Raw genomic sequence first — 9,665 nt, forward strand, 5'->3', positions numbered from 1 at the left:
GACTAACAGAAATTGAATAATGTGTCCCTGAACAAAGTGGGGGTCAAAATCAAAAGTAAGTCAATATCTGGTGTGGCATCCAGCTGCATTAAGTACTGCAGTGCATCTCCTCCTCATGGACTGTACCAGATTTGCCAGTTCTTTCTGTGAGATGTTACCCCACTCTTCCACCAAGACACCTGCAAGTTCCCGGACATTTCGGGGGGGAACGGCCCTACCCCTCATCCTCCGATCCAATAGGTCCCAGACGTGCTCAATGGGATTGAGATCAGGGCTCTTCGTTGGCCATGGCAGAACACTGATATTCCTGTCGTGCAGGAAATTACGCACCGAACGAGCAGTATGGCTGGTGGTATTGTAATGCTGCATGTTAAGATGAGCCTGCAGGAAGGGTACCACATGAGGGACGAGGATGTCTTCCCTGTAATGTACAGCGTTGAGATTGCCTGCATTGATAACAAGCTCAGTCTGATGATGCTGTGACACACCGCCCCAGACCACGATGGACCCTCCACCTCCAAGTCGATCCTGCTCCAGAGTACAGGCCTCGGTGTAACGCTCATTCCTTCAACGATAAATGCGAATCCGACCATCACCCCTGGTGAGAAAACCGCGACTTGTCAGTGAAGAGCACTTTTTACCAGTGCTGTCTGGTCCAGCGACGGTGGGTTTGTGCCCATAGGCGACGTTGTTGCCGGTGATGTCTGATGAGGACCTGCCTTACTACAACAGGCCTACAAGCCCTCAGTCCAGCCTCTCTCAGCCTATTGCGGACAGTCTGAGCACTGATGGAGGGATTGTGCGTTCCTTGTGTAACTCAGGCAGTTGTTGTTGACATCCCGTACCTGTCCCGCAGGTGTGATGTTCGGATGTACCGATCCTGTGCAGGTGTTGTTACACGTGGTCTGCCACTGCAAGGAGGATCAGCTGTCCTTCCGGTTCCAACCGGAAGCGCCTTAAATTGGGGGCATAGGGGCTGTTTCGAAGGTTTAAAGAAGACACATCTTTCCAAAACTTCATATGTGTGATTAGGCAACCCTCATGAACTGTAAATCAGTAATTTCTCCCATCTTATTTCCAAGAAAAACTCACACACAAACACAGCAAGGACGGAGTGACAGAATGTCACACAGAGCCTGCAATAGTTACCTTTGTTCAAACTATCAAAGAACCGTCAGACCTAGAGCTCTGAAATTTTAGAAACCTGTTCTAGAGCTCAAGTCGATAGTGCACAGTGAGTTATGTGGCTCTAGACATTTAGAAAAGTCCCAGAGTCGCAAGACTAGGTGCATTGAAACCGCCTTGGCCCATGGAGACGGACATTCAAGGACCCCGTAGCAATGTTTTTAGTTTTTTTTAAAGTACTGTAATAATGCTACCTTGCACTTTCAAATAAAGCATTTTTGTAGTGTTTCTCCAATATCAACAGTTGGTTGATGCTGCTTCTTGAAAAAAATCAAGAGAAATAAGATTTTAGTTACAATTTGTATTGCATAACACATTTTCTTGAATTTGTTTGAATATCAGCTTTGTGATAGATACAGAGATGGATGTTAATTTTGTGTTTGCTTTTAATTAGTTGCGTGATGATTCAATAGCATAATAACTCAATCTGTCAAGACCATATCTCATTGACAACTGGCTGGCAGTGGAGGATGTCACCTCATCACCGAAATGTCAATAGTGCGGTATCAACCCAGCTGTCATGCGCTGCAGAGACTGACTTTCGTGTCCCTTCTTCTGTGCTGATTGTGAAACAGTCAGGCATTCCATTTTTATGGTCCACAATCGATATGCCATGGTGAAAGGCTTTCTACAGCCACTGCCTCCCACTGACGGCAGCCCTGCTTCAAACCAACTTGGTAACTTTTTGGTGTTTAAAAAGATAACACATTCTATTTACCTTCCTTGCCATGTTGAATATCCTATGTCATTAATTGTATTCGATTATCTGATGTTTTTATTTAGATCATCTTCTGCTTGTAGAGATCCTGCAACGTTTTTTTCTGTGTCCACAACCGGCAATTAGGGTTTGCCCTGGCAGATCTGTTGCACTTTTAACCATGAATACTAAGGATGCAGTATATCTTTATTTAGTTTGTCTTGTTCGACTTTGAAACCGATCAACTTTATTGACTCATTCCTCTCTTTAGGTCGTTAAAATCTGGCATTGCCTGAGCTCCATTTCGACCTGCAAGGAGACCGGTAAAGCAGGCATGAAAGAGTGGCTACTGGCCTGCCACCATCAACTTTTGCATCATCTTCAACAGACGTGTTCTCTTTCATATGAAGAGATGAATATGGCTGCGCCAGGCATGTCACGACAAGCATTTTTGACAATGCCTGACCAGAGGACAGAGCGTTTTGTAAGTTTATCCTCATTATTCTAAAGCAAAACTGACAGACTAATTGTAATGCAAGACTGGTGGTGGCTATTTTATAATTAACTGCTATTTTGTTATTTATCGTAAACATTCATCTGCCGCCATCGGCTCATGTTTCAGCATGATAATGCACGGCCCCATGTTGCAAGGATCTGTACACAAATCCTGAAAGCTGAAAATGTCCCAGTTCTTCCATGGCCTGCATACTCACCAGACATGTCACACATTGTTCTGGATCAACGTATGCAAAGGAATTATGTCGCACTGCATTAGACAAATAGTGATCACACCAGATACTGACTGGTTTTCTGATCCATACCCCTACATTTGTTTTTAAAGATCTCTGTGACCAACATATGCATATCTGTATTCCCAGTCATGTGAAATCCATTGATTAGGGCCTAATTAATTTATTTCAATTGACTGATTTCCTTATATGAACTGTAGCTCAGTGAAATCTTTGAAATTGTTGCATGTTGTGTTTATATTTTTGCTTTGATCCGACACTGTATGGAAGGGCTCTTCAACCCTGTTCCTGGAGAGCTACCGTCCTGTAGGTTTTCACTCCAACCATAATCTATCTCACCAGGTAAGCTAAATCAGGTAAGTTATCACTGTGACTGGAGTAAAAACCTCCAACCTTCGAACAGGGTTGGAGAGCACTGCTGTGCTCCCTTCCTTCTAAGGTACCTTAGAATGTGGCAGACACTCCGTAATGACAGAGCAAGCCGAGCTGCTGGAGGGCCACCATGAACTGATGAACCTGGAGTGCTCATGGAATGACCTCATGTATTAGTAGTACCAAACAGACAGCAAGAACACGCACAACATTAACCTCATTCTAAACTACTTTGGAAAGGTGCAGAGGCCCTGTCGGATGACCTGGCCAAGCAGCTGTGGATAGCGCGCATTGAGGGCACCCAGTCGTGTCACACGAGTAGGACAAGGTGTGGCTGAAGGAATCACAAACCTAAAACCCCCCAGTTTTACAGCAGCACACTGGCAATCTGCCATGGATGTTGTTTATAATTAGGGCCTTGTGTTTTGCGCAAGCATGTGTCATAGCAAGACTTTATCCTGTATTTTAAGCCTTTTCTAGAATTGAGAATAACACCAAAAATGAAAGCATTTCCGAGAATGGTGCTGACCATCTGACATAAAAAGAAAAGAGTACAGTTTAATGAAAAATCTTTAATCAAACTGTCCCTGCATTCATCTCCTCCCGACTCCACTACTGAAACTAATTTACTCTCCAGCTTCAACTCAAGCTCTCTCCATAAACTCCAAATGTTCCTGACAGCACATAATAATAATTTGGTGGGTGCTTATATTTGTCCTATTTCACAATCTACAAGTGTGTATTAATACACCCTCTGAAAGTGGGGTCGCGGCAGTCCGGCGAGGGACTGCAATTACGGTTAAAGTGCCTTGTTCAAAGGCACATGGACATATTTTTTTAACCTTTTCGGCCCAATGTGTTAACCACTAAGCTACCTACCGTCTTCATCACCCCCATCCACCATGAATTCCCCTGGTACCCTGTCTGCCACCGAATTGAATACAATATCCTCTTTCTGACCGACAAAGCTCATCACCACCTTGCCTCTGACATTCGCCCCAACCTTTTCCCCTGCCAACCCACATGCTCACTCCATTCTACCACAGCTGGCCACCTTGTTCTGCCAAAGCTCTGGAACTCCTCTCCAACTGTTACCCCCGCTCTATTTACATAAAGTTGCCTCATGAAACAGAAGATAGTCTTCTGTCATATGAGCCGTTATGACTGGGTCAAGGCTAATTATAATGCACCCACTAATAACGTTAACAATTTTGCACCAAACTTAAACGTTTAAAGGCTGTTGATTACATTAACTTCTTGCAGTCAGTTGCGTAAAGTAATGATGTAGAAATACTTCGTTACTGTACTTAAGTCGTTTTTTTGGGGTATCCGTACTTTACTTTTGTCTCTTTATGTCGACTTTTACTTTTACTTCACTCATAAAAAAATAAAACAAGTATACTTTTACTCAAAAATCAAATCAATCTGAAGCTGGAAGAAAAAAAACGAATCATGTTGGAAAAAGATGCAAGCAACATCGGCGAGTCGGCACACTCATTGGGGGAACTTGTTTTGCTCGGCTGCAAGCGACGACACGCAGAATTGATCCAATCCTCTTCAGTTTGGTTAAATCCAAGAGTCCAAAAGTGTAAACCCCACCCACCGGGAGCCTGTCACTCACAAAACAGTCATCCACTCAGCAGCACTTTGCTCAAGCGTGTCAGAAATCGCTCTCCCACACCTCCTGATGAGGACAAACACCCTTGGCTGTATCGAAAATAAATGTTTTCTTTTCTCGGAATGAAGGATTTGTCCTACCGGATGAAATGTCTGTTATGCTTAGTTCAGGAAATAACGTTACTAGCGTTCAAGAACTCACCATCGATATGCTGGTAGCTTGCTAGACTAACGTTAGCATGCTATCTAACATTTGCTAATGCAACAGGCAGTGTTAGTTGATGCTAGCTAATCTACCCAAATAGTTCACTAGCTAGTAGCTACCTATTTTAGGTGGCTAAAATGTGCCCAGATTCGGAAGCTTTGTTAGCTAACGCAATCTAACTAAACGAGCAAACCAGCTAGCTTAAGTGAACTGGTAGTTTCCGAATCTGGGCACGTTTTAGTCAGCTAACATTAGTCTAGCCAAATACCTTGACTAACTGGTCAAGCTAGCTAGCTAACTGTTAGCTTTTTAATTTTTGCCAACATCCAGTTAGCTAGCCATTTTCAGATCTTGGACGGTATAGACAATGTTGTGTGCTTCATGGACGACATCCTCGTGTCAGCATCAACCATTGGAGAGCACCTTGTAGTGCTGGACAAAGTGATGTCAAGACTGGAGAAATATGGAGTGAGAATGAAACGCAGCAAGTGTGAGTTCCTCCAGGACTCAGTGGAGTATCTCGGATACAAGATTGATGCACAAGGCCTGCACCCAACCAACAGCAAGGTGGAAGCAATCGTAAATGCACCAGCACCCACAAATATCTCAGAGCTGAGGTCATTTTTGGGGCTCCTGAACTATTACGGAAAGTTTGTGGCAAACTTGTCCACATTGTTGCATCCGCTTCACCAACTGCTGCAGGCCGATACAAAGTGGAATTGGTCCCCACAATGCAAAGAAGCATTCAAGACTTGCAAACAGCGTCTGCTAGAGAGCAAGTGGCTTGCCCACTATAACACAGAGATGAAGCTGAGACTCGCGTGTGATGCATCTCCATACGGAGTAGGAGCCGTCATCTCACATGTTCTACCGTCAGGTGAAGAACACCCTATTGCATTTGCATCACGGACTCTGTCACCAAGTGAGAAAAATTATGCTCAAGTTGAGAAGGAAGCCCTGAGCATAATATTCGGAGTGAAGAAGCTTCACAAATACCTCTACGGAAGGAAGTTCCAACTGCTGACAGATCACAAGCCTCTGTTGGCCATCCTTGGACCAAAATCAGCTATACCAACCCTTGCTGCACATCGAATGCAACGTTGGGCTCTGATATTGTTAGCCTACGACCGTCAATCTTCTCAGACACCTGTTTGCATCCTTTGGACTAGTCAAGGAGCTCGTATCGGACAATGGCCCTCCGTTCACGTCAAACGATTTTGAAATGTTTCTCAAGAACAACGGAGTAAGGCACATCCTGTCCCCACCTTACCATCCGGCATCAAACGGAGCAGCGGAGAGAGCCATGCAAACCTTTAAGAAGGCCTGGACTAGACTCGAGGTTCAGTCTGTGCCCACCCACCAAAGGATTCCGCGGTTCCTGTTTACTTACTGTAACACACCACACACAGTAACGGAATGTACACCAGCTGAACTGTTTCTGAAATGCCAACCACGTACCCGCCTGACATTGTTGAAACCAGACTTGTCAAGCACTGTGGCAAAGCACCAGCTACAGCAGAAGAAAGCTCATGACAGACACTCAAAGACTGTCAGAGAATTCAAAGAGGAAGAGAGGGTGATGGTACGTGATTTCAGACACCCCAAGCGCCTGTGGAACTCAGGTGTGATCTTGCAACGCAGAGGACCTTTGACTTACCAAGTCCAAATTGGTCATCGCCAGGTCAACGTTCATGTGGATCATCTGCTACGGTCCCACGCCCCAGCAGAGACACGCAGAGAGAACAAGAACAATAACGACCCCCAGGACTATTCTCCTGACTGTGGACGTACAGGAGAGACCGAGCCTGACCTTCCACCCGAACCTGGCCCGCCACAGGAAGCCCAGGAGGAGCGGAGATATCCTATTCGACAGCGAAGGTCACCTCAAAAGCTTGACCTGTGAGTTGAGCTGGTTAAGGAGGTAACGGACAGTAAAACAAACACTTTAATATGTCCTAGATAAAAGGAAAGAAAAAGGACATTACCTGGGTTAGTTATTAGGACACAAACTCCATCTTCGGGGCAGAATAATCCCCTGGATTTGTGCTGGGTTCTGAAAAGTCTGCTTCAACCCAGTAGTTGAAAAATGTTTAAGAATGCATTGTTCAGATATTGCATTAGTAGTTACCTAACATATTTACCTTGTTCTCTGGGAGTTAAACACTATGGGGGAGGAGTGTAGTATCTGGGATCTACATCTGTTTATATTAGTTACTGTGCTGTTACTAAGCAGTAATGCATTACGGCAGTGTTACGTTACTACACCTAATAGGAAATGCACATGCGCACTGGGGTGCCGCGAACTGTAGAACACGAGGGGTTTTGACTAAAGGAAAACTAACTGTACTCCCATCTCCTGCCTGGTCATTTCTCCACAACACAAATATTACAGTTCTTAACTCGCTAATTACTGTAGACGTAATTTATTGACGTAACCTACTAGCTAGATCAATTAACATAGTTTTTTTCCCATAGTAACAGTATGCTGCAGGCTGAAACCAATGTCCAGATGGGGTGGATACTTCCAACTATCAACCAGCTGATCACAAAACTTGACTGAATCAAGTTGTCCCTGTGGTTAATTAACAGTATTTTATTATTCATAAACAACTGTGTATAGTGTATATTTTGATAGATTTGAGAACCACCCATTTAAACTACAATCCTGACATTGGTTAAGGCCAATGGGTAGCCTACTTAGCCCTGTTGTGTGATATATATATATATATATATATACACACACACACACACACACACACATACATATATATATATACACACACACACACACACACACACACACACACACTGCTCAAAAAATTAAAGGGAACACTAAAATAACACATCCTAGATCTGAATGAATGAAATATTCTTATTAAATACTTTTTTCTTTACATAGTTGAATGTGCGGACAACAAAATCACACAAAAATTATCAATGGAAATCAAATTTATCAACCCATGGAGGTCTGGATTTGGAGTCACACTCAAAATTAAAGTGGAAAACCACACTACAGGCTGATCCAACTTTGATGTAATATCCTTAAAACAAGTCAAAATGAGGCTCAGTAGTGTGTGTGGCCTCCAGGCTGTATGACCTCCCTACTACGCCTGAGCATGCTCCTGATGAGGTGGCGGATGGTCTCCTGTGGGATCTCCTCCCAGACCTGGACTAAAGCATCCGCCAACTCCTGGACAGTCTGTGGTGCAACATGGCGTTGTTGGATGGAGCGAGACATGATGTCCCAGATGTGCTCAATTGGATTCAGGTCTGGGGAATGGGCGGGCCAGTCCATAGCATCAATGCCTTCCTCTTGCAGGAAGTGCTGACACACTCCAGCCACATGAGGTCTAGCATTGTCTTGCATTAGGAGGAACCCAGGGCCAACCGCACCAGCATATGGTCTCACAAGGGGTCTGAGGATCTCATTTCGGTACCTAATGGCAGTCAGGCTACCTCTGGCGAGCACATGGAGGAATGTGCGGCCCCCCAAAGAAATGCCACCCCACACCATGACTGACCCTCGGCCAAACCGGTCATGCTGGAGGATGTTGCAGGCAGCAGCACGTTCTCCACGGCGTCTCCAGACTCTGTCACGTCTGTCACATGTGCTCAGTGTGAACCTGCTTTCATCTGTGAAGAGCACAGGGCGCCAGTGGCGAATTTGCCAATCTTGGTGTTCTCTGGCAAATGCCAAACGTCCTGCACGGTGTTGGGCTGTAAGCACAACCCCCACCTGTGGACGTCGGGCCCTCATACCACCCTCATGGAGTCTGTTTTTGACCGTTTGAGCAGACACATGCACATTTTTGGCCTGCTGGAGGTCATTTTGCAGGGCTCTGGCAGTGCTGCTCCTGCTCCTCCTTGTGCAAAGGCGGAGGTAGCGGTCCTGCTGCTGGGTTGTTGCCCTCCTACGGTCTCCTCCACGTCTCCTGATGTACTGGCCTGTCTCCTGGTAGCGCCTCCATGCTCTGGACACTACGTTGACAGACACAGCAAACCTTGCCACAGCTCGCATTGATGTTCCATCCTGGATGAGCTGCACTACCTGAGCCACTTGTGTGGGTTGTAGACTCTGTCTCATGCTACCACTAGAGTGAAAGCACCGCCAGCATACAAAAGGGACCAAAACATCAGCCAGGAAGCATAGGAACTGAGAAGTGGTCTGTGGTCACCACCTGCAGAACCACTCCTTTATTGGGGGTGTCTTGCTAATTGCCTATAATTTCCACCTGTTGTCTATTCCATTTGCACAACAGCATGTGAAATGTATTGTCAATCAGTGTTTCTTCCTAAGTGGACAGTTTGATTTCACAGAAGTGTGACTGACTTGGAGTTACATTGTGTTGTGTAAGTGTTCCCTTTATTTTTTTGAGCAGTGTATATACCTCACCAATCAAAAGTTTGGACACATACTCATTCAAGGGATTTTCTTTATTTTTACTATTTTCTACATTGTAGAATAATAGTGAAGACATTAAAACTATGAAAAACACACACACACATATATATATATATATATATAGTGTAGTGACACCTCTTACACTGAGATGCAGTGCCTTAGACCTCTGATATATATATATCTCAGTGTAAGAGGTGTCACTACAGTCCCTGTTTCGAATTCAGGCTGTATCACATCCGGCCGTGATTTGAAGTCCGATAAGGCAGCGCACAATTGGCCCAGCATCGTCTGGGTTTAGCCGGTAGGCTGTCATTGTGAACATGAATTTGTTCTTAAATCTATTGCCTAGTTAAATAAAGGTTAAATGAAGATATATATAACAAAAAAAATTGTATAACAAAGTAGAATGTATTTATATTATAGTCCAGCTTGGGGCAG

Source organism: Oncorhynchus tshawytscha, linkage group LG16 (assembly GCF_018296145.1).
Source record: "Oncorhynchus tshawytscha isolate Ot180627B linkage group LG16, Otsh_v2.0, whole genome shotgun sequence".
NCBI classification, from domain to species: Eukaryota; Metazoa; Chordata; class Actinopteri; order Salmoniformes; family Salmonidae; genus Oncorhynchus; species Oncorhynchus tshawytscha.